The sequence below is a fragment of the Monodon monoceros genome, unplaced genomic scaffold (assembly GCF_005190385.1).
Source record: "Monodon monoceros isolate NGI ecotype Baffin Bay Population unplaced genomic scaffold, NGI_Narwhal_1 Super_Scaffold_6, whole genome shotgun sequence".
NCBI lineage: Eukaryota > Metazoa > Chordata > Mammalia > Artiodactyla > Monodontidae > Monodon > Monodon monoceros.
This window is the reverse complement of record NW_021703783.1, coordinates 75,013,553-75,039,606: the sequence shown is the minus strand read 5'-3', so window position 1 is coordinate 75,039,606 and position 26,054 is coordinate 75,013,553. Positions and strand designations below refer to the sequence as shown.

The following is a 26,054-nucleotide window of genomic DNA, read 5'->3' as shown; positions in this document are numbered from 1 at the left end:
CAAATATTTTTCTGGGCTCTTGGTACATATGGCCAGATTGTCCTCTGGAAGGGATTTACCCATTCCTCTCTATAGCCCTTCAACAGGGGTAGGTGGACTTGTCTATTTCAGTATGTCCTCACTCAGTCCAGAGGAGATGATAAATGGAGATACAAGTCCCAAATATGAGCAAGGCAGGTATAGATAGGATACCACTAATTGAAACAGCTAACATTTTTGAGTACCTACTTGTGTGCCAAGCACTTGCTAAGCATATCTCATATGTTTGTATCAAGTACTTCTCATGTAGACTCTACACATCAGGTGCTATTACAGATAAAGAAATAGATACACAGAAGTTAAATGACTTGCCCAAAGTCACACAGATAGTTTAAGAGTGAAGATAATTTTGGTACAAGTAACAGAGTACTTGACTAAAAGAGGCTTTAGTTTTAGGTTTTTTAAAAGTAAAGCTTTTTCTAAGTGTAACATACATACAGAAAAGTGCATACATCTTCAATGGTATTACTTGATGAATTAGCATAGTTACCACCTCTGTGACCAAAATCCAGATGAAGAAATGGAATATTATCAACCTAATCAATATCCTTCACCTCCTCCTCATTTCTAACATTGTAGGTTATTCTTACCCATTTTTGAACCTTATATAAATGAAATCATAGTATGTAAAACTCCTCCCCTTTTTTTTTTTTGCTTCTTTCCCTCAACATTTTGATTGTGAGATTAATTTATTGTGTGTAGCAGTAATTTATGCATTTTTATTGCTGGAAAGCATTCCTATTGTATGACTATACCACAATTTATCATCTTAGTCTTGTTGGACATTTGTGTTTTTTCCGAATAATGTGGATGTGAACATTTTTGTGTAGCAAAAGGCACATGTGTTCTTCAGGCCCAGGGGATACTGTTCCGTAGTTCTCTATTTTTCCATGCCTAAAACATTAAAAAAAAACACTCTTCCCTGGCCAGGGCAGCCCTTTAGGAGCTCCTTAGTAAAGGACTTATTAAAATGGTTTCACAGTACAGAGCTCAAGTAATTTACACCAGAAAAACCAAGGGTGGAGATGCCCCGGCTGCTGGTGAAGATGCAGAAACAGGTCGTACCAACTGTACATTTTATTAAATTAAAAAGAAAAAAAAAGCAACGTATGTGTGTGTGAGAGCCAGAGATAAATATGGAGTGAGAAAGCACACATATACATACATACGCAGAAAGGAGCAAATGCTGGGGGTCTCAGTGGACCTGCTGAAGGAGAGGGCTTCAGATCCTCCAGTCAGAGAATGTGGTTGCAACCTCTCTGAGTGATGATTGCTCCACTGAATGGGACGTTAACTCTGCTGCTGGCAGCTCCAGGCAGAATGTTTTGGGAGGAGGAATGTTGCTCTAATTTAATTATGAATCTCAGGGAAGCAAATGATGACCCTCGCCAACCTGCTGTGCTGGTTGGAAGGATGCTTCTGGGTTGTCTTTCAGGTCTTCCAGGTGTACTGAAGAGGAACAGGGGAGGGATTCTGTGTATCCTTCCAGGGAGGTGCATCTCTACCCAAAAGGAGTGTGAACACCAGAGATTAGGGTCCAAAATCTGGTCAGTCCCCCAAGTTAATTGTATCTGAACTTGGAAGATTATGAGACTAGATGGGAAAGTTAGAACTAGAGCGATCCCGTGTCATGGTGCCATTTACACCTGCTTTCCTGGTACAGTTGTTAATAGCACCCCCTTCTCACTCCCAGAAATATCCTGATTTGTGCAGTAAATTATATGGTCAACCACTTAGAAACAATCTTTGAGGCTCTGCCGCTTACATGCATTGTGACCTTAGACAAGTTACTCCACCTCTCTGAGCTTCATACCTGCCACCCACGGATGTAGTAAAGATTAAATGAGGCAGTAGATGCTGGGCCTTTAGCCTCACACTGGCTCAGAAAAAGGATTTGGATTTTAAGGCCTCTCAAATGTTATCTTTGTTGTTGTTATCATGGTAGCTGGAATTTTCTTTAAGCAATGATAATTAAACTGTGAATGTCTGAGACAGCAGAGGCTGGGAAGCTGTGCCTTTTCACCATCTTACCTCTTAAAGAATTTGCTTTTCTTCTTCCCAGGTTAGAAGAAGTAGTTAGCTGTTAGCGCTCTCCGTCAGGGTTATACTTCCAGGTGCAGATGCTAACAGCCTTTGAAATGTGAACCATCAGGATTGGACTTAAATGCCTCGGTCTTCACCTTGGGGGGGGGGGGGGTGCTGATTAAGAAATCCTTCGATAGGGCTTCCCTGGTGGCGCAGTGGTTGAGAGTCCGCCTGCCGATGCAGGGGACACGGGTTCGTGCCCCGGTCCGGGAAGATACCACATGCCGCGAAGCGGCTGGGCCCGTGAACCATGGCCGCTGAGCCTGTGCGTCCGGAGCCTGTGCTCTGCAACGGGAGAGGCCACAACAGTGAGAGGCCCGTGTACTGCAAAAAAAAAAAAGAAATCCTTTGATAATATTCAGTATTTATAGGGTGACACACAAAATAGTTTATGCGTCTTGTTCTACTATAATTATTAATAGCATTTCCTTTCACCCTCAAGTGTGTCTCAGTTTGGACAACAAATTATATGGTTATCCTGAATATTTGGGAACTGTGTAAGCCTAGCTTGAGGTTAGGAGCTTTAGACTAGAACCAGGGCAAATATCCATAAACAGGAGAACGTGTAAGTTAATTGTGTTATATTCCTACAACGGATTATTATTAATAGCAATGCAAATGAAGGAAGTATAGTTATGTGTATAAACATGGATAAAACTCAAAAAATAAATATTGAATGAAAAAGCAAGTTGCAGAAGAATACCTACTGTATAACTTCATTTACATGAAGTTTAATAAAGCAAAATTAAGTGATTTATTGCTTAGGGATAGATAGATAGATAGATGGTGAAACTATAAAGAAAAGCAAAGGAATGATTCATTCAAACTTCAGATTGGCATTTACCTGTGCTGGGTGGGAGCAGGTGGGGTGGGGGGAGGCAAGGAAGGGCTGGGAATCATAGAAGGACAAAAAGGGCTTCAAAGATCCTGATTTTTATTCTATTTCTTAAACTGTGGGATGGGTACGGGGGTGTTTCTTATTTTTTTTTACTTTCAATGCGGGTACCTGTTATGTACATTCTCTTGATTCCTTGGGATATATCCCCCCCCCACACACAAAACAAATATACAAGAAAAACATATACACAGCATAAAATAAAAGTAAAACGAGATGTGTGCTATCAAATTTCATAGTTTCTGTGTGTGTGGTTTTGGGTGATTGTTGATAGTTGAGTGAATTTAGGGAGACGGTAAGCTCTGGGCTGAGTGGACAGCGAGGCAGTTTGGTAGCACCTTTGCATCTTTAAAACCCTGGTGGTACAATAAATGCTGGAGAGGGTGTGGAGAAAAGGGAACCCTCTTGCACTGCTGGTGGGAATGTAAATTGGTACAGCCACTATGGAGAACAGTATGGAGGTTCCTTAAAAAACTAAAAATAGAACTACCATATGACCCAGTAATCCCACTACTGGGCATATACCCTGAGAAAACCATAATTCAAAAAGAGTCATGTACCAACATGTTTATTGCAGCTCTATTTACAATAGCCCGGAGATGGAAACAACCTAAGTGTCCATCATTGGATGAATGGATAAAGAAGATGTGGCACATATATACAATGGAATATTACTCAGCCATAAAAAGAAATGAAATTGAGCTATTTGTAATGAGGTGGATAGACCTAGAGTCTGTCATACAGAGTGAAGTAAGTCAGAAAGAGAAAGACAAATACCGTATGCTAACACATATATATGGAATTTAAGAAAAAATAATGTCATGAAGAACCTAGGGGTGAGACAGGAATAAAGACACAGACCTACTAGAGAATGGACTTGAGGATATGGGGAGGGGGAAGGGTAAGCTGTGACAAAGCGAGAGAGTGGCATGGACATATATACACTACAAAACGTAAAATAGATAGCTAGTGGGAAGCAGCCGCGTAGCACAGGGAGATCAACTTGGTGCTTTGTGACTGCGTGGAGGGGTGGGATAGGGAGGGTGGGAGGGAGGGAGACACAAGAGGGAAGAGATATTTGAACATATGTATATGTATAACTGATTCACTGTGTTATAAAGCAGAAACTAACACATCATTGTAAAGCAATTATACTCCAATAAAGACGTTAAAAAAAAAAACAAAACAAAAAACCCTGGTGGTAACAGGACAAGCACTTTTGTTCTGTTTCTTTCTCCTACTGATGCCGCTGCTGCCACTCCTGCTAAAGCACTGGCGTTCATCGAGTGAGCAGTTTGTTAATCCCTTCACATATATTATGCCTTATAATTGTCAAAAAGTGCTGGGAGATAGAGTCCGTTGTCATCTCCATTGTACAGTTAAGGACAGTGGCGCACAGAGGATTAGGAAATCTACGCGGGCGGGAAGTGCCCGCCCTGGGAATCTGCCCCCCCTCCTCTGCTGCCTCCAGGGCCAGTTGCGGTGAAGGCTAAATCCACCCCACCTGGGACTGACGTGGAGGCACAGGCCTGACATTTTCAGGTTTACGAAAGGCTTGTTTTCGCCCCTTTGTGTTTTTGAGGGTGACATCTTTGTCAGGCTCTGCTTGCCCCACGTCTCAGTGGCTCCATTATCAGGATGGATGCTCTCCTGGTGATCCTGGGGAGAGCAAGTCGCCAGCCCCTGATACAGGATAATTAGGGAGTGGCTGTTTTCTGCAGAGCAGACACTGTACCTCAGGGGCTCTGGACCTGTCGGATTTGAACTAAATTCTTACAAATGTGTGGCAAGGGGCTGACCTCAACAGTCCTGGGTGAAATTTGAATTCAGAGACTCAGTATGGTTATCGTAAGGAAAAATATGTGGAATGAAAGAAAAAAAGGAGGGGAGCACTCTAGACAGAGGGAATTAGGTCCCAGCAGGAGGGACTGTTGCAGTCAGAGGTTGCTCAGGGGATTAGAAAACAGCCTGATCCCCAGTTTTGAATCCTTGTTCTGCCCCTTACTACTGGCTGTGACCTTTGGCAGGTTATATTGCCTCACTGAGATCCAGTCTCCTCAGTTGTAGTTTAGAGATGGTAGCACTGTGTCAGATTGTTTGTTGCTTGCCCCAAAGCCATTACTCTTTCCTTCCTTGTTAACAAAACCAGGCAGAGGTCACTTAAACTCAGGAAGGATGGGGCTTGCCCCTGGCTTTAGGGCCAGACATGTGAGCTTCTGGTCTATGAAATGTAAGGGAAAGTCTTCTGGGAGAAGATTTTTTTCCCTGGGTAAAAGGGAGGTAGAGGAGGAGGACCTCTGCCCATGCTACCCTCTGCTTCCTGCTTTGAATGCAACTGTGCTAGGATGTGATGCTTGGAACTGCTGCAGCCATTTTGTGACTGTGAGGCAGAAGACCAGAAAAGTCAGAGATGTCAACCACAAGTCCTACCATTACTGAGCCCCCTAAGCATCTGTGGAACTGTTTATAGCCATATTTCTTGTTATGCAAGGAAAATAGGCCCCTATTTATGTAAGTTCCCGTTAGCCATGTTTTCTATTACTTGCAATCAAAAAATGATTTTAAAAGTATTTATTCCTTATTGAGCTCTTATGAGAATTAGAGAGACTATATTTTTAACATGTCTGGAACAGAGTAGATACATAGTGGTAGTCACTGTCATCATTACCCCCACTATCACCATCACCCTCAGGGTATCTCCAGGGGCTGGTCAGATTACAGGGGTGGCAGAAGAGAAGAAATGCTGAGGGATTTTTTTCTCTTCCCTTCCTCAGTATATACCCTGCCTCTTATAAAAGGTTGTACAAGGCATGGTGGAGTGCCTGATATTGAGGAAGGAGTGTTAGGAGTGGAAGGGAAAAGAGAAGTAGAAAAAAAGTGGCATTAGAGGGAAGTCAGGTGATCAGACTAGGCTCATGGTTTGAATTTATTGCTCTCACATTTTATTTACCTGAAATGGGATTCAGTCATCCTGGGCCCCTGATCAGAATAGAATTTTTTAAAATAAATGCAAAGCTATTTATTTTTTATAGGCTTTTTAGCATTCATAGCTTAAAAACACTGTAAATGGTAACCCCCTGAAAATCTTTAATGGCTAATCCTTTCAACAGGTGCCCAGAGAACAGTGCTTTTTTACAAAGCAAACATTTCTGTTAAAGGATTATTATAATGAGGCAAATTCTCTATTTTCAGCTCCCAATTACCTTTCAATCCAGTTGCTGTCTGTAAACTACGCTTGAATTTAGTGTGATGGAAGTTGGAGAAATGAGTGCCTCTCCATCAAAGCGTGAAAGGCCAGTGGTGTTTTGCATGATCATCGAGGGAACTGTTCCTCAGATTCTGCATCTGTCGCTCTTCCCCTCCAGTGCTTTAGTTTGGGATTCTGCCCAAGCAAAGATCTGGTTACTGTTTTTAATCATTTTCAAACCCTGGTGTGGATTGTCTAGTCACCCACAGTTACTTTTTTTTTCCTGGCACATTTTTGTTTTAAGCAGAGTCCCTGTGACGATTTCAAATTTGTCAAAATAATAAGAGAAAACCTGCTTGATACCACTGACAAAGAAGACACTTTGAACATCCCTTGGGGGAAAGGTTGAAAGCCCCAGATTGTCTTACTCACTTATAGTCAAATGGAGAAACAGAGACTCTGATCCCCTTGAGAGGTGAAGAGGAAAAGTCTTTGATCTCCTGAAGATGTGCTGTGTCCAGGAGAGGGGAAGAGGTGGCATGAGAAGATGGGAAGCAATGGGTGAGGTGGGTGAATGAGGCTGCAGTGCTGCATCTGTGGGTCAAGCGGAAATAAGGAGAAGCAAAACTGGGGCTGTGTTAAAAGTATTTATCAAGTGATACAAAACAGGTACTAGTCCATAACTACTGGAGTAGTGCCCTAGGCACTGTGTGTGCCAGTGTGAGTTCACAGAGGAGATCTGGGTGCTGAAGAAGAGACCAGTTGGCAGGGGGACACAGAAGACACTTGAGGTACAAGAAAACGTGAAAAAGAACTGGCACAACCATACTGCAGTGTGCAAGCAGAACATCAACTCTGAACAAAACCCTTTGTGTTGCCCAAAATGATACTCTTAGGAAAAGGGCAAACAGGGTCTATGCCTTGTCTAGTGCCTGGCACATAGTAGGTTCTTCATGAATACTTACTGAAAGAGTTAATAAGTGAATGTGCCACCAAATGATGTATTTTGCTTGGTTTGGGATTGTTTGTATTTTATATGATTTTCAAAACGTGATACAATGGCATGGATAGAAAAGAAAAAAATCATCATTTGGTGGAGGGAAGAGAATTTTTCCTTTAAATAAAACCAGAGAGAGTGATTGAATCTCCTGGTATTTTTCCCTTTGTACTCTGTGTTGTAAAATAATTTGTACAGGATAAAAATCTATAGTCTTTACAAAGGCAGCTAGTTCAGTGTTATAAAGGGCATGCATTAGATGGTTTGAAATATCTGTGATGAAGAATTAGAATAGAATGTACTTGTTTTTTCTAATGAGAAAACATGAATAGAAAATGATAGCAATCACTTTCTAACCACAGGCCCTACATCAGGATGAAGCATGGTGTTTGTGGTTTTGTTTTTTTTTTTTTGGTGTTTGTGTTTTAAGGCCAGATGTCTCCTTGGGGAGATCATGAAGGTGTCAGCTGGCACGGCGGAGTCAAGCAGAGTCTGTCATAAGAGCTTTGAGCAGTGGTTACTTCTGATGAGCTCACATAGGAGGAGCTAGACAATATGGTATTTTTGGTGGAATATAAAAGATTCCAGGGAGTCTGTTTATTTTACTTACCCTGCTCCTTCCTATAAAGAACTTGAAGTGTCTCTCAACAGATGTATAATAATGAAGCTAGTAACGTGCATCTAGAAATTGAAAATCAGAACCAAGGAAAAGAAGGGAATGCTAAAATGCTAGCCGTAAGTGTTAAAATAGGCCATTTTACAATGGAGCCTCCTGGCAGCCATGGCAAAAGATGGAACATGATAAGGCACATAACTCACACTTTGGGAAAGAAGAGCACAAACAAGTGTCTCAGAGGAGGCAAACCTTTTCTAAAAGATTGCAGTTTTAACTGTTGTTATTCTGGAGCTGATGATTTAATTTTGATCAGTTTGCTTCTTTCCCCTGTTTTTTTCTTTAACTGTTAGAGTTTCTCCTTTGCCTCATAGTCTCCACGTTGTCAGTGATCTATTCATTTTTAGTGCCATTAAGGGATACAGGGAAAGGAAAGGAGGTAAATTCAGAAGAGTTAGCTTTGTACCTTATTACAGTTCTGGTTAAAGTCATACATGATATGTCATTTTAGCTAGGTTGGTGCTATATGTTGATTTAAATTTCTTTTTTATTCTTCAAGACCACAGAACAGAGAATTATTTATATTTTTAAAAACTTGACTTTACGTAAAGCTCATCTAGCTTTCTACTGAGCTGGGGATTGGAGCCCCAAACCCAGTTGGTCAGTGTTACAAAGTTAAATTCATGGCCTCATTATATACATTTAATGTATATCTAATTATAATCAATAAAAAAATTTCTGTTTGTCTCATAGGATAAAGTTTGTCTGTGGTTTTATTTTATTTATTTTTTTAAATTTTTATTTATTTATTTATTTATTGGCTGCGTTGGGTCTTTGTTGCTGTGCGCGTGCTTTCTCTAGTTGCGGCGAGCGGGGGCTACTCTTCGTTGCGGTGCGCGGGCTTCTCATTGCAGTGGCTTCTCGTTGTGGAGCACGGGCTCTAGGTGTGCGGGCTTCAGCAGTTGTGGTGTGCGGGCTCAGTAGTTGTGGCTCACGGGCTCTAGAGCGCAGGCTCAGTAGTTGCGGTGCGCAGGCTTCTCATTGCAGTGGCTTCTCTTGTTGTGGAGCATGGGCTCTAGGTGTGCGGGCTTCAGCAGTTGTGGCGTGCGGGCTTAGTAGTTGTGGCTCACAGGCTCTAGAGCGCAGGCTCAGTAGTTGCGGTGCACAGGCTTAGTTGCTCCCCGGCATGTGGGATCTTCCTGGGCCAGGGATCGAACCTGTGTTCCCTGTGTTGGCAGGCGAATTCTTAACCACTGTGCCACCAGGGAAGTCCCCATGTGGTTTTATTTTTAATGGCTATATAATATAGCACTCTGTTTTGTTTAGTAATTCAATTCAGCTGTACAGTTATTTATTTTCTCTTACTGAATATTCTTCAACAAACGTATTTGTGCATGTAGTTTACTTCACTGTTGAAGACAATGCAGGAAATGGGTCTATTGGATCAAAACATAGGACCACTTTTACCACTGCGTTACTTTCTGAAGCATCAATGATCTTTCTTTCATGTCCTCATCCACAAAGGAGATGAGAACTGTTGATGAACTAGTTATCTCCAAGCAGTTTATCAACAGCTTTTCATCTCCTTTGTGACTCACCTCTGAGTACTAGTTCTTCCACTGTTTCTGTAACTCTTTACAGCTGAGTTCTGCAGAATTCTCATAATTAGCATTTAGTGATGTCAGTGATACCCTCCTTTTAAAATACCCATTTATCTACGTTTCCCAGCCTCCCATGCAACCAGAGGAGGCCAGGTGGCTAGTTCTGGCTGATAGAATGTGAATAGAAGGGTTGTTTGGTAGCTTGCAGGATGCTTTTGGAAACTGGTGTGTGCTCTTTGCCTTCTCTTTCTTGTTTATCCCTTCTCCCACCCTTGTCCCTGGACCACAGCTATGATGACTTGAGCTCTAGCCACCATGCTGAATCATGAGAACAAGGCCAATACCCAAAGGGTGTACAAATGGTGACCTAGAAGATTTTTGAGTCTGTGAGTACTTTATGGTCCGGAGCTAGCATGCTTGGCGCTGTGCTGCCTGCCTCTGGACTTTTACATACAAGAGAAATGCATTTTTATTTTACTTAAATCATTGTTTCAGGTCTCTGTTATTCACAGCTGAATCTAACCCTAACTGATAACACGTGTTCATATAAAAGAGGCTACATTAACAATTTCAGTGTTTCAGACATTATCATTTATTAGACATGAATATTTCATGGTTAGGCTGAAAGTTGAGACCAAAGTAAAAGCAAATGGCAAGGATCAAATGATTTTCTCAATTCTTTTCTTACTCCTTTCTATTAAAAAAGTCATCTTGATGGTAATAGCTGTGTTTCTTGAGCTCTTCTTATGTACTTATTTCACTTAATTCCCTATGAGGAGGTATAGTTGCCAGGGGACGGGGAGAATAGAGAGTCACTACTGATGGGTTTAAGATTTTGTTTTGGGATGAAAATGTTCTAAAATTAGATTATGGTGATGGTTGCAGTATAATAACCATACTAAACCCCACTGAACTGTGTACTTTACATGGGTAAACTGTATGGTATGTAAGTAATATCCCAATGAAGCTGTTAAAAAAAACCTTTAGCAGCAGTATCCCAGCATTCCAAACAAGATGAGGATGGCATATCATGAAAGCAGTCTTTTTTTTACCCTCCATAAAGTAGAATGCTGTACTCTTTTTGGAGAAGAAATTAGGGAATTTGCCATTGAAAATAAAGGAAACAAGAAAATTAAAATATTTTGGTTCCCAAGGTTGTAAGAAATAAAACAAATTTTGGCAATATTTATCCATTTCCTAAACTGTAGCATTTTGTCCTTTCACAAGTGAGGACAGAGTTCATAAAACTGAGCTTTGCATCAGAGGACTTTAACAAACCTGAAAGGTATTTTTGTTCTGTCTTTCCCTTGGTCCGTAAGTCTTTCTGTCTGAGATTTTGTACACCAGGCAATGCGCATCCATATCACTATATGTCTGTCCTATACTATAAGCACCAGAAACTTCCGACCTAAAGTTATTTCCTTTTTGCATATCATTCTCTTCTCCCTCAGTTGGTGTTTGGTCTCTGCCGCTCTGCTGACCTTTGATAACCAGTAGTCCTTCTTTCCTTTAAGAAGCCAGTCTTAGGTACCAGTAGGTGTGTTTAAGGCTAATTAAGAGAGATTTACCTGTTAATCTTTTGAAAAGCTTTGACCTATTTAATTAATTTAAATTGGGGGTTGTCTGTGGGTTTTATTTATCCACGCCGTTCCTGGCTTTGGTTACCACGTGGTCAAACATTGACTGGGCTCTCCTTTAACTCTCCTGTGGTCTTTGTGGTCCCTCTTACACAGGGCCTTGTGCCTGGGCACCTGGCTCATTTTCTTCATCAGACTGTAGGATCCTGGGAGGACCAAGGACAGCTTTCAACTTCTCATGGTGCCTTGCACTGTGTAGATGCTTATTGATCATTTGTTGAACAAATAATTGTGGGTAGACAGAACTTCAGGACATGAGCCACAGGAAAGCAGCTCCTACGTGGTAGTTTGTCTTGTGATTTCATGTCTGCTGAGAGGATGTTGCACGACTAGCTGAGAGAAGTGCATATACTGCTTCTTACTGTCTGATTGATCATGACATCGGTTTACAAACGTGCTAACATGGCATTGAAGCACATGAATTAAAACCGCAAGAATGAAAATAATGTTTGGCTTTTCTTCCTGACAATCTGTGCATAAAATTGTCAGTCCGGAATCTACCAGCAGTACCTCCAGAATGTGAGCTCTGGATGTCTTTTTGCTTTTTCTTGGCAAGGTTAATCAAAGCCATCATCCTGTCAGGTGGCTTGACCCAGAGGAAGATAAACCTAATTCAGCACCAAGCACAGACTTTGAAAACAAATGTTGTGTTTTGTACTATAACTTGAGTTGGCCATGAAGAATCCTGTGTTTTTAAACTTTTTGTTAGAACTAGGATATGGACTACCATAACAGAATAGAAGACAAAATTTCTATTTCAGCAAGATGAGTTTTAGAGATTAAAGACCTAAGAATGGGAGTGAGTGTAACAGACGTAAATGTCTGTTTTCTCAGTACCGGTGGCCAATGTCAGAAGGACAAGAAGCTGCAGGCCTGACCTCACTGAAGTTCAGCCTTCCCATTCATAGCTCTGGTGATCTGTGTCCTCTACTCCGGCCGCGTCCCACCTTTTCAAGGAGGATGAACCTTGTTCCAAAAGTCTGGAGACCTGAGTTTGAGACCTGGCCCTACCTTTGACTTTGGATGGGTCTTAGCCTAGGGCATCCTATCCCCTAGACAGCGCTTTGTATATTTGTGGGGGAAGTTTTAGTTGTCACAGTTATGGGTGTTACGTTATTTATGAGTTTGATTTTATTTCAGGACAATAAAGGTGGCATTGTAAGTGGAGATAGAGACGTACCTATCTCTCAGAATTATTTTGAGGATCAAATGTGGGAATAACATGAATCTGACTCTCTGGGAGTGTGTTTCCTCAACTGCAAAGTGGAGATAATGCCAGTTTAGCATAGCCCTTGTAAGGATTAAAAATAGGGTCACATATGTCAAGCACTGGGTAAAGCAAAATGTAACAATAACATGTCCACCATCAATTACTTAGTTAACCCCGACTTCCTGCCATTAACTCTGCTGCCTGGCCAGCTGTCTTACTGTTGACTGGGTATAATTGGTGATGTCCCATCTTTACACCCCAGACCTCCCTGTGCTGTCTCTCTGAGCCCTTGCTGAAAATTTCTTTTATCTTCTCTGCCTGTCCCAATCTGCTCTTTCCTAAAAAATTTCTCTCATCTAACCTGACACAGGGCCCAGCAGGAAGTGTCTTCTCCTTCTGTTAGTCTCCTTTTCAGTCATTTACTTCTTGGAACAGTTGGTTCTCCTTCCACGCACTTGTGTCTTACTGCTCCCTGGGATGGAAGTCCCTTGGCCTTAGCACGGGACTGTGCCCTGGAAGATACTCAGTGGTAGTTCGTTGATTTTCCACACCCAAGAGACATGCTTGAGAATGAAGCAAACCTAAGCCTTTGCTTCCTTGAAGATGTACAACCACCCAAGCAATAAAGCTACATAGTCAGAGACCTTTACAACAGGAAAAAGTCTTAGGGAATTACTCTTTATTGCATATAATAGGTGCTCTATATACTTTATATCCTTCGTTTCTCATAATAAGACTTAGAGATATTAAACAACTTGCCCAAGTTTACTCATCTAGAAGTAGCAGAAGGGCAGTTGGAACCTCTCTCTCTGTCTTCAAAAACCATGTTCCACCATTTTATTCTGCTTCTTAAGGGAAATGAACTTACATCATCACTAGAAAATAGCATTTGGGATAAGAAATCTGAAAGAGTCAATGTTAAGTTTTCCTAAGGCATGAAACAGCTGTCTTCTCCAGTGTAGAAGCAACTGAGGGTAGACACTGACCAATAAGTGTGAGAAGGCCACCATCTAAGTCCACCCGGTGTTTTGCTGGGATTCCAAAGAAGGGGCGAGGGGCTTCATCCTCACATGTCATGAAAAAAACCAGGAACACCTATAGAACGCAGCAAGCAAGTGTGCATAACGTAGTGAAGTGTACAGCCTCTGAGACCAGACTGTGGGTTTGGATCCCAGCTCTACAGCTTTTTCACCTGGGGGCCCTTGGACAACTTCCTTATTTCAGCTCCCTGTGCCTCACTTTCTGCATTTGTGGAATATGGCGATAGTGATAGAACCTACCCCTCAGGGTAGCTGTGAAAGGAAAGAGATAATTCATATCAGAACAGTACCTGCCACGTCACAAGTGCTCAGTAAGCGTTGGCTGTTGTTCTTGTTATTATACTTGAGGCTGAGGAAAGTATTGTACAGAGAACTTTAAAAATTCCTACTGCTCGGGAAGGGCCAGAGCTGCCGGCCTGGAGTCGGTCTTGGAAGCCTCCTGGGTGTGTGATCACGGCTTACCGAACTCCTGAGAGGGTCCATCTAAGGTGCCCCGTGCACGTATATCTGGCAGCCCTTAGGGCCAGGCCTTCGCCTGTAACAACAATCACAATTTTCTTTGGCTAAGAGACAGGCTTAAAGTGCTGGGCAGTTTTGTTATTAAAAGTAAATAGCAACACACTCTATTCTTCCTCCAAGAATCCAGAATAAATTGACTTCCCAGGCAGTTGTCACTCAGCGCCGGCCTTCCCTGCGCGCTCAGGAAGTCCCAGCTAAGCCCCAGAGAGGCATGAATCGTTTTATGAAGGTTTTTGTATTTGCTGATTGGATCCTTAATAAAGCCGGGCTTGCCTGCTTTTAGGAAAGTGCTTCAGTCATTAACGGGGTAAGGCTGCGTGGGCCTCAAGTTTCCTGTTTGCCTGGCAAGGTATTGAGGAGGTCTAGGGGTGTTTCCCTGATGAGACATGGGAAACGATAAAGGCCGGGGGCCTGGAAAGGGAATTTCAGCCTGTTTCTGTCCTTAGCGTTCTGCCAGCCTTGGGTGGGAGCTCATCGCCTTCTCCACTGGAAAATGGGAGCGAGGGACCAAGATGGCCAGCTGACCTGTTGTCGCTCGATCATGTGATGTGGGAAATGGCAATTATCCTTTCATCAGCTTTTTCTTTAATTGAAGTATATTTGATTTACAATGCTGTGCCAATCCCTGCTGTACAGCAAGGAGACTCAGTTATACACATATAGACATTCTTTTTTATTAAAAACATTTTTTTTAATTTAATTTTTTTTTTTTTTTGGCTGAGCCACACAGCTTGTGGGAATCTTAGTTCTCCGACCAGGGATTGAACCTGCAGTCTCAGCAGTGAAAGCGCAGAGTCCTAACCACTGGACGGACAGGGAATTCCCTATACATTCTTTTTTTTTTTTTTTTTTGCGTTATGCGGGCCTCTCACTGTTGTGGCCTCTCTCGATGCAGAGCACAGGCTCCGGACGCGCAGGCCCAGCGGCCATGGCTCACGGGCCCAGCCGCTCTGCGGCATGTGGGATCCTCCCAGACTGGGGCACGAACCCGTGTCCCCTGCATCGGCAGGCGGACTCTCAACCACTGCGCCACCAGGGAAGCCCACATTTTTTTTTTTTTAAACATCTTTTTTGGAGTATAATTGCTTTACAATGGTGTGTTAGATTCTGCTTTATAACAAAGTGAATCAGTTATACATATACATATGTTCCCATATCGCTTCCCTCTTGCGTCTCCCTCCGACCCTCCCTATCCCACCCCTCTAGGTGGTCACAAAGCACCGAGCTGATCTCCCTGTGCTATGCGGCTACTTCCCACTAGCTATCTATTTTACGTTTGGTAGTGTATATATGTCCATGCCACTCTCTCGCTTTGTCACAGCTTACCCTTCCCCCTCCCCATATATACATTCTTTTTTAAATATTCTTTTCCGTTATGGTTTATCCCTGGAGATTGGATATAGTTCCCTGTGCTGTACTGTAGGACCTTGTTGTTTATCCATTCTAAATGTGATAGTTTGCATCTACCAACCCCAAATTCCTAGTCCATCCCTCTCTCTCTCCCTGTCTTGGCAACCACAAGTCTGATCTCTGTGTCTGTGAGTCTGTTTGTTTTGTAGATAAGTTCATTTGTGCCATACTTTAGATTCCACATATAAGTTATGTCATAATGGTCTTTGTCTTTCTCTCTCTGATTTACTTCACTAAGTATGATACTTTCTAGTTGCATCCATGTTGTCATCAGCTTTTTTAAATGTACTTGTAACACCTGTGTAATTGCTTTCCTTTCTATAAAGGCCTTAAAACTGTGCTGCTAGACATAGGCACACAGCCCTGCTGGTCATGAGCTTATATTGGTCTGTGGCTTGTGACCTGAGGCTGACGTAATAATAACCCCGTAGGGATGATTTCCCACCCTGCGCTTCAGAGAGGGTCCTCACCTACCCTTAAACCTGTCCCAGCGTCCCTTTCCCTAGAATTCCAGGAGGCCCATAGTGCCGCCCTGGTGCCTAATTTCTGGGATGTGAAAAAGCTGCTGTTGAATAGGGCTGTTGCTGTGCAAAAAACCCCATGGTTTCAGAAAGATGGGAGTGAGGGAGCCACGGGAATTCACTGTTCCAGCTCCTTCCCAGAACTTACCACTTCCGGAAATGCTGCTGGTGTTTCGGGGGCAGCAGCTCTTTGTGTTTCTCCTTCCAGCCAGGGTGGTGGGGCCGTCCCCTTGCCCTGGAGCAAAGTGATGGGAGGTCAGGGAGGCGGGGAGAGGGAGAGGAGGTGCCTGACTCACCATCTGTTGTCTGAACAGTGCTCTAGAGGATTTCTCATAAACCATACACCCAGATGCAGAAAATGAGCAAATGTTTATTTTTATTCCTAAAGGTCAACTTCATATCTTAGCCCCTGTCATGCATTAATAAGGTGACCTTCGTTGAATGCTTACATCTCTCATTAAGCTCTCACTGCCCTGTCAGGAAATTACTAGTACTCCCCATCTTTACAATAAGGAAATCAAATTTGAGAAAGATTAGCTTTTCCACCATGTCACAGCTGGTACGAGACACCACTCGAATTTGAACCCGGGTCCAGCTGAACATCATTCATTTAGCCACGATGCTAGGCTTTCTCTTGGCTTTGCATCCTCTGTTTTTCTCTAACTCAGTGCAGACGCTGCCTGCAATATGTTAAGACCCTTCCATGGTCTGTATTTTGCATTGGCGAGGTCATGTAAATTGATTTTTTTACATTCAGCTTTCTGTGCTAGGAGGTTCACTTCCATCCAGTTTCTTCATGCTCTGAAAAGGAGGAGCCTCTCTCTTCCTTTTGAGCAGAGCACAAAATGTTCACAAGTCTGCAACATGCCCAGGAGAGCCCTGAAGGAGACTCTTTGGGGGGAGCAACGTACCCAGGGGACCCTGCTCTTCCTCCTCGGCCCTCCTGGCCTCCCTCCCTTTGATTCGTGCTGCCACTCTCCTCCCCATACGAGATCCTAATTCCCTTGTTTCTCTCCAGCCCAAATACCTTTCTTGGGGCACATCTAAGAAGTAAGTTAACATTTTCAAAAGCACTTTTGCTCAACGGCAGGGAAAACCAAAAGACATTAATAACAGTAAAGAAGTATTTTTTTAACTGCATGTTTCTATTTCTAAAACTGTGAATTTTAACCGTGCCCCTAACCCCTTCCCCTAAAATAATGACACTTCAGCACTTAATAGATGTGAGCAACCTCCTAGCCCTTTGCTGGCCTATAAGTGCCATCTTACCTTCCCAGCACCTGGGATCTGGTTTATTCGCCACCCCCCTTCTTTCTGAAATGCAAACCTTTTTCTCTGGATAGGGTCCTAGCCATCAATTCTAGTTTCCAGTCTGAGGTCTAATGGTGGTTTTAAAATATGTCCACAAATTCTGTGCTTATGGGCTGTGCTTAACAACTCACTTCTAATTAATAGAAAGTTGAGGAAGTGATGGTGTTAGACGTTGGAGACCAAGTCATAAAAGGCATGGTGGCTTCTGTGTTGCTCTCCTTTAGATTACTAGTTCTAGGGGGAAGCCAACTCCCATGTCGTGAGGATGTTGAATCCTGTGGAGAGGCTCACATAGCAAGAAAATGGAGGCTTCCTGCCAGCCGCCATCTTGGAAGTGGATCTTCCAGCTCCAGTCAAACTTTCAGATGAACAGAGCCCCGTTTGCCGTCTCTACTGCAAATTCCTGAGAGATCTTGAGCCAGAACAGCCTAGCTAAGCTGCTCCTGAGTTCTTGACCCACAGAAACTATAAGGTAATAAATGTTTGTTGTTTTTTACCACTAAGTTTTGGGAGTAACTTGTTATGTAACAGCAGATAATCAATAGGTGTGCACCTAATTTTCAAGTGATATTTGGGGCCATGATTATTATACATCTTTACTTCCGGTTTCTTCTTCTCATGTTTAGGTACTTACTAGTGGGGTAAATTATTTAAACTAAGCTTCAGTTTCCTCCTCTCTAAGATAGGGATAATAATAGATTCTACCTCAATGAGTTCTTATGGGTACTTGGTTCATAGTAGGCACTCAATAAATGGGTAACTGCTAGTATTATTAATATATTCTCAACTAATATAATTCTTGGTTCTTCTTGCTAACAGTCCATTCTTTCTCCTTATTGCCATAACTTCTCACTTCCTTGAGAAACCTGGTCAGGAACTTCCTGTAACATAGGCATGGGCCTCTTTTTGCTTTTTCCATGTTGTACTATGATAGATTGCTTATAGATCTCCCCAACTGACAATCATGAGGGTAGGGAGGAACCTACTATCTTTGTTTCCATGGTGCCTAATGCCAAATAAATGAGTGGATAGGTTATACAGCTCCCTCTGCTATGTTTGCACGTGATGTCATTACAGTGATTAATTCTTATCTCCAGCCAAAGACGGTACATATTAAAAAAAACAAAAGCAAATTGGAGAGTGTATTGTTCATTTTGCTTTCTGGGTAGACAATAGTTCTTGCTTCCATATCTTTTTAACATACTGGGGTTATTAGAAGCAGGGAGAATGTTGCTGTGAGAACCTCTTCATAGTAGCCAAAATATGGTTGATTATTCGAGGCATTTAAAATTTGAAACTGCGATTCAGATCATTTACTGCAACACAAATTTTCAGATAGAGGGCATTAAACATTGTTCATTAATGAGGGAAGGCAGCAAAGAACAGAGAAAGTGAATGGGGTTGTTTCTGACCTAGGTCCAAATCTGGCTTATTTGCCACCCCCAGAATTTATGAGCTATATAGCCCACTCAGATAACCAGGCTTCCATGAATCTTCTTCTCCCATATTCCCTCTCGTTGGTGTCTGCTTATTCACTAGACATTTAACAGATATTTACTATATATCAAACAATGCTGGACACAGGCGCTACACCAACAAACAAGACTCTAGTCCCACCCCTTAGTGATTCCTGAGGAGTGACAAGTTGGGGTCTACACATGGGGTGAATGGATACCAGGCAGCTCCTCATCATGGCATTACTGGGTTAAATTTCTCTTAGCACAATTTCTGGGTCACTGTCAGCCCCTGGTGATTGTATTTTTCCAGTTGGTAGGTTTGGATGCTATGAAGCAGTCCATTACGGTGTTTACTTTCAGTTTTGCTTTGCTAAGGGAAATCTGGGACTTGTTATTCTGCTGTTAAAACATTAATTAGTTATACTTGAGACAGTAAACACGTAAGCCCAAATTAGTAATTTTAATACCTCTTCTGCTGAAGCCAAAAGGGAGGGAGAGCCAGATCTGCTGGGATGTGAACCTAATGCTTCACAATCAAAAGCAGAGGGATGCTCAGTGGAATTTAACCAGGGAGGAGGGACTGTCCCCATGACAAATACACAAATCAGTCAGGAGCATCCTAGAAACTGGAAAAAGACAACTTATTCATGTGGCTCAGTGTCTTTCTTGGTACTCCTTGACAAAATTCATCTATCTGATCTATCCAGTCCATCCATCCAATCCATTCATCCATCCGTCCAGTCCATCCATCCAATCCATCCATTCACCCACCCAGTCCATCCAATCCATCCTCCATCCATCCAATACAATTCATCCAGTCCATCCACCCATCCATCCATCCACCAACAGTTGCCTGCTATGTATCAGAAGTAAACAGAAGTAAAAGACATAGTTCTCATTCTCAAGAAATCTGTGATCTAATAGAGATAGAAAAGTAACAAGACTGTTTCAACATGGTATTATATATTTTTTAGAAACTATTAACACCCAGTATTAGCAAAGGAAAAAGGAGACAAATTAAACACTGACACTGGGAGTATTCATTGATGCCGTTGTTCTGGAGAGCAATTTAGTAATACTTACAAATGCTCTAATTTGTATTTCTGTTTGTCAAGCAGTTTCACTTATAGGAATCCATCTATAGCATATAATAATGGAAATGTACATTGATGTGAAAGAATGCTTATTATTGGTTTTTTATGATAGCCAGAAAAAGGGAAACAAATGAAATGTGCAGAAATAGGGGATTAGTGACAACCTCGTCTGGACATTCAGTGAAATACAGTGCAGTCTTGAAACAGTATGCTTTGGAAGAGAATTTAATGCCACATTGTTAAATGAAAATAGTAGGTCACAAAATCGTAATAGTATTCCAATTTTGCATACTAAATATATGCATTAAAAACTATGCTGGCAGTGGCTATCTGTGAATTATTTTATTCTTCAGATTTTTGTTCTTTTGTGGATTCCAAAATTTTCTACGGTGAACATGAATCACCTTTGTAGTTATGAAAAAACATTAACAACAGGCATAATAAAAGTGCAGCTTAGCTGAGGTGAGAACTCAGGAATAGAGCTCAGCTGAAACAAAGCGTTTCTGTTTCTCATGCTTGCATGTGTACATTAACTCATTCAACATACACCCGTGTTCGCACGTGGGAATCAGGCAATAAGGTTAGAGAGTGAGGCAATTACCAGATCATAAAGGCTGCTCAGGCCATGATAGGACTTGGACTTTATTCTAAATGAGATGGAAGCTGTTGGAGGATTTTGAACCGAGTTGTGGCATGCATGCTCTGATCACTTCAGCTGCTCACTATCTACCATAGGCAGAGGTAGCTGTGGAGAGAGGGCTGCCCATTGAATATTTGGAGAGCTGGAGTCCTTGGCATTGCCAAATACTTGTCCGCTTAAGCCATGGCTCAGTACAGTCAGGAAGGTGGCTGTGAGCCCCTGTGTGCCTGACAGCTTCCATTGGCGGCCCCAGATCTCCCTTCCCCATCTTGCTCTGAGCCCTGGGAGGTTAACTTCCGTGAACCAGTTACCAGGCTCCCTCATCTTCTGGTCTCCCGTTGGTTTCAGCCACTGCCGGGAGGCCAGCAAGAGTGGTCGGGAGAGAAGGGTCATATTGGAGTAAGTTTCCCCAACTTCCTCCCTCTTACATCACCCCTGGCTCCTGAGTCCTTTAACCACAGGTTTCAGCCCCAGTCAAGGAGCTTCTCTCCACGTTCCTCTCTCCTTCTGGGGCCGTCAACAGCCCCTCTATTTACCCGGTCAAGCCTGGGGTGGTGACAGTCCCTAAGGTCATGAGTTCTGGCCCAATACCCTACCCACACCTTTGTAAACAAACCCCTTAGTAATCTCACTTTAGATCATATGGTCTGAATTTGCCATCTATTTGTAGTGGGAACACTTGTCTGATAATCCACCTTCCTCCTGGTGGGATTGGGGATGTTCTGACTGAACAGGGGATCAGGGTCCACAGCCCAGAGTGGCCTTGCTGGTTAGAGGGACTTTCCAGAATAGGTACTGGTAACCATGATTCCATGGTGGGGTCTGGGGAAGGCTGATGCACTTGAGGGCATGTTTGTAGTTGTTTTCTGGGTCCCTGCCTGCCTCAGGGACACCCCCAGACCTTGGGGAGGAGAGTTATTTATGTCCTTTTCCATCTACCCCCCCACTCCCAACACACACTAAATTCAGAAGGACTTTAACTTTTACCTGTACTTTGGAACCAATGAACATGTCAGAAGGAGGCGGTAGGATGGTAGCGCGGTGCTGCAGTTAAGGGCTTGGACTGCAGAGTCAGCTAGACCTGGGTTCAAATCCTGCCCCTGCTACGTGCTGCTGGGCAACCTTTTTTTTTAATCTTTATTGGAGTATAATTGCTTTACATTGTTGTGTTGGTTTCTGCTGTATAACAAAGTGAATCAGCTACACACATACATATATCCCCATATCCCCTCCCTCTTGCGTCTCCCTCCCACCCTCCCTATCCCACCCCTCTAGGTGGTCACAAAGCACTGAGCAGATCTCCCTGTGCTATGCGGCTGCTTCCCCCTAGCTATGTATTTTACATTTGGTAGTGTATATATGTCCATGCTACTCTCTCACTTCGTCCCACTGCTGGGCAACTTTGAACAAGTTACTTCACCTCTCTAGTCTTTCTCTTTTGTGTGTTTGAAATTTTTATAATAAAAAGTTTGGGGCTTCCCTGGTGGCGCAGTGGTTGGGAGTCCGCCTGCCGATGCAGGGGACACGGGTTTGTGCCCCAGTCCGGGAAGCTCCCACATGCCGCGGAGCGGCTGGGCCCGTGAGCCATGGCCGCTGAGCCTGCGCATCCGGAGCCTGTGCTCCGCAACGGGAGAGGCCACAACAGTGAGAGGCCCGTGTACCGCGAAAAAAAAAAAAAGTTTGAACTTCATGTACCAATAAGAGTTCGGTGGAAGATGAGGCCCCAGAAAATTTCTCGTAATTCTTCTTACTACTTGAGAAGCAAACTAATGCATAATAAACCCTCCTGTTCACTATTCAACTGTTCACAGATGTTAAGCTTCCTTTCAGAGGCTGTTTTGAGGTCATCTGTCAGCAAGGAGTGGAGTAGTGTTTTGCTATAAAAACAGCAAAGGGTGTTATATTTAAACTATACTCCACTTTGTACTTTCTAAAATAATGTTTTCTAAGGGAATAATTTCACTGGGTGGCATAGTTTGTTTTTAGATTGGGTTGGAGACTTAAAAAAAAAACATTAGATTAGAGCCTCACCAAAACAGTGTCTTTTCAGGGAAGACAATGGTGTAGTGAGAGAAAGGGCACTGGGCTGAGAAGAGTGAGTGAACTCACCTCCGTTTTATTTCAGCTTTCTCACTGACAAGCTGTGCGCCTTTGGGCAGGTCATTTAGCTTCTCAATTTCCATAGGTAAGTAATAAGAGAATTGAGCTAATTTCTCCGGTCCCTTCCAATTCCAAACATTTCCTTTTTAATGATAACTTTCTAAGTATATTCGTATTCATTAGAGAAAATCAGGAGTGTGTAGAAAAGGCAAAAACAGAAATAAAATTCATTGTAGTTCTACCACCCAAAAGATAACTCTTAATGTTTTTCAATGCCTGTATGTGTTATTAGTCTTAAAAATCAAATGCATGTAACATTTTGTTGAACAACTAATCCGTAGGTTGTGTCAACCACTGAAGTAGCATAAAGATGAATAAACGTGGTCTCTGCCCTGTAGGAGTTGGTAGTTTCATGGGAACACTGTTCCCTACAGCTTTACACGTTGGGTGCTTCCCATGAGACAGAGAAGCCCTTTCATCTGTCACTTAAGTCTGCTGAGTTTTCATGCCATTTGTGATATAATTTTACTCATATGTGAAGACTTCTTTCCTGAATGTTACTACTTCTGATTATGTGCAGAAGCAGAGCTCTAATAGGCAGGCTAATGAGGAGAGGACAGACATTGTCCATTCTATTCAGTTTCTTTGACTACCTACCCCAAAGGTATTAGAACTGATAGGGAGAAACAACTTGTCTGCTTTGAATCTCTCCTGCTCCTCCTGAGGCCACACTGTCACGCCTCATGAAGACATAATGGGCAATATGACAGCCACAGAGTGGAGGAAGCTTTAGGAATAACAGATCACCTGGAAGCCAACCCTTCTTCCCTGGGACAATTCACCTTGCAGCAGGAAGCAGCTAGAAATCTGGCCTAATGTGATAAAAGAGGGGAGAGGGCAGGGAGGAAGGGGGTAGGAATATTGAGAGACTTCAGCTTATTTGGATAAAATGTGTTAATAAAGGCCACTTAACTTTCATCCAGCATGCCAAGGATGCTATATTTATTCATGAAAGTTTTAGTATATTTTTCCACTCCAGTTTTGAAGTGGAGGTACGTGATCCCTGCTTGGCTGAATGCCCTGCTTACACAACACCATCCCTTGTACCTTTGCCCTAGTTTCAGGGGAATCTGGGTCTGTAGCTGAAGCAGTGAAGAGCAGTTTTCTTACATTATATGCACCTTCCCTGAGCCTCCCAAATAAATGGTTGGGCAGTTTGAACAGTAATTACTGTGTGTTTTTTCTGCCACAAACTTTGAATATGGTATCTTTGAATCTAGCTTAGATAAAAATCTACTACCACTTCATTATTTGGAAAAGATCCTTAGCCCGCCCTCACAAATGCAATTTGTCTTCCAAGATGTGGGAAAGAGACATGAAAGAAGAAATAGATATTACTGATGGCATGCATTTGTGATTTCCTTGTTCTTAAGAAATTCAGGCCTGACCATAACTTATTTTGGGTGTTATCCAGAAAGAGCAAAATAAAACAATATCCAAGGCTGAAAATCAACTTTGGATTATATGTGGAGAAGGAAATTCTAATGCCATGAGAGAAACAGGCCTTGGAAAATCTACCTTCCATGTAAGAGTGGCACAGACCGCACGCAGCATAGAAGGTTGGGTGTTGTTCAGCTTGAAAGAGAAAGTTCAGGAGTAACATGCTAGCTGTCTGCAGATATATAAAGGGCTATCATGTTGAAGGGGGATTGCATTGTTTCTGTGTGTGATGCAAAGGGGATGAACTGCTATATTAATGTGTAAACCCGAGAGAGAGACAGGTTTCTCTTTAGCATAAGGAGACATTTCCAGGGAGCGGTGCAGAGATGGGAAGACATCTTTGCGGAGAGCGGTAGAAAGGTTCTGGTCACTAGGCAGAGGCTGGGAGACTGCTCATCGTCTTTCATCCCACTCTTTCTCTTACTTGCTACACTCCAACCATACTTCTTTTTTCCAGTTCCCCAAAGGAGCTAAGCTCTTTTCCACAGTTGTCACCTCTGCCCGACACTTCAGCCTGCTAAATCTTTTTCTTCCTATAGGTCTCAGCCTAATTGTTATATCCTCATATAGGTGTTTCCTGACCCCCTTATTTAAAGAGGGTCTTACTATTAAAATTATACCATAACACCTTGTATTTTTCCTTTATAGCACTTACCAAATTTAGGCGTGTGTGTGTGTGTGTGTGTGTGTGTGTATGCACGCACAACTTATCACATATATATCATATACATTTCACATGTATATACACACATGTTTATGTAAAACAACACAAATTAATTTGTGTCACCATTTGTTTGATGTATGTTTCACCACTAGAAGGTGAGCTTTTTGCAAAAGGTACCATGTCTGTTTTGTTCATTCTATTGTGTACAGTGCTTGGAACATAGTAGGTGCTCAATAAGCGTGTTAAATGAATGAATGAATGAATGAGATTCAACCATCAAAGTGTGTTGATTAGTATGACTCTAAGAGTGGGACATGAACTGCTAGAGATGATTTTAGATGGGGCCTGGATCCAGCACTAAATAATATTGCATCATCGTGTGTGAAAGTAATTTCTTTTCAACTTAATTTCAATCCTGATTTTGTCAAAGAGAAAAGTTTGGCTTAGTCTTTAATAACTGCTCTAACACTTGCCAGTCTCCCTTGGCAATGCAGAGAGAGATCAGGCAACACTATCTAGCTGGAATTTAATAACATGCTTTGTTTTTATTGCATTCATTCGTGGTTGCTTTCATTTGTGGCAAGGGATATTGATTTTTCCTTTATGGACCTGATCCAAAGTTTTCTTTTAAAATAAAACTGTATAAGTAAAAATGTGTGTTTATTTAATGAAAAATAGTAAGGAAATAATGTACAGTTATGATATGGTGGTGATTCTTGAATGTCTGAAATTTTGGTTCTTGGAGGATCTGAAGTTTTGGAATAGTCTCGAAGGTCACTGGTTCCCCAGAGTCCATCCCCAAACCAGTTCAGGTCCATGACAGAGTGAATGAAGTCAGTTTCATAAAGCTAAATTTAATCATTATCATTCTGATAGCATGTTCTCTTTTGGTATTAAAGTATCCTTTTCCAGAATAGATGGTGATTTTAAAAAGTCCTCAACTTGGCAGAATAAAGTGTTGGCAGCTCCGTATTATTCCTTCCCTTTTAATTATGTGGGGATGATGGTGGGTGGAGGAGGCAGTTTCACCTGCCTTGGAATCCGAAAGTCTGGGCCCCACTGAAATTAGAGGACCTTTGTGGTCCTTTCCAGCGTGGAGAGTGGATTTAATAGGTGCAGGTAAAATCTTGTGTGCCCTGTGTGAATAGCCATTGTGTGTGTGTGTGTGTGTGTGCGCGTGCACGTGCGTGCATGTGCGCACAGTGGTCCCCTGGTCCCCATCCTTTCTGTTAAAAGGATTTGTGTATTTTCCATTTATTTCAAGTAGGGATTCCAAGTACCATATTTATAATGAAAGAGGATGTGTAAATAATTTATAGAAATGATCAGTAGTGCATGAGGGGTGTAATGGGAGAGAGAGACGGTGGAGGTGGGGGTGGGATGTTCCTGTAGCATCTTCAGTTGGAGGGAAGAAAGGGTTGGGAGGGGTCTGAGGCTGGTGGCTCTGAGGTGGCAGAACGGACATTCTGAGGGCAGCAGCTTTCCTTCCTGTTGCCTGAGGTGAGGTGCTTGGGGCCGGGTAAGGAAGAGAGCA

At 42.5% G+C, this 26,054-nt stretch overlaps 1 protein-coding gene across 3 annotated transcripts in view; it reads left to right on the top strand.

Annotated features, from left to right (window-relative positions):
• TMCC3 (transmembrane and coiled-coil domain family 3) overlaps positions 1-26,054 on the top strand; it is a 350,901-nt gene that overhangs the window by 83,418 nt on the left and 241,429 nt on the right. The window contains exon 1 of one of the 3 annotated variants that reach the window (XM_029206696.1): positions 16,915-17,537. The exons of the other annotated variants lie outside the window; for them this stretch is intronic. The gene's annotated coding sequence lies outside the window, so the exon portion shown is untranslated. Of the gene's footprint in view, positions 1-16,914; positions 17,538-26,054 lie in introns of those variants that run through there. 3 annotated transcript variants of the gene reach the window in all.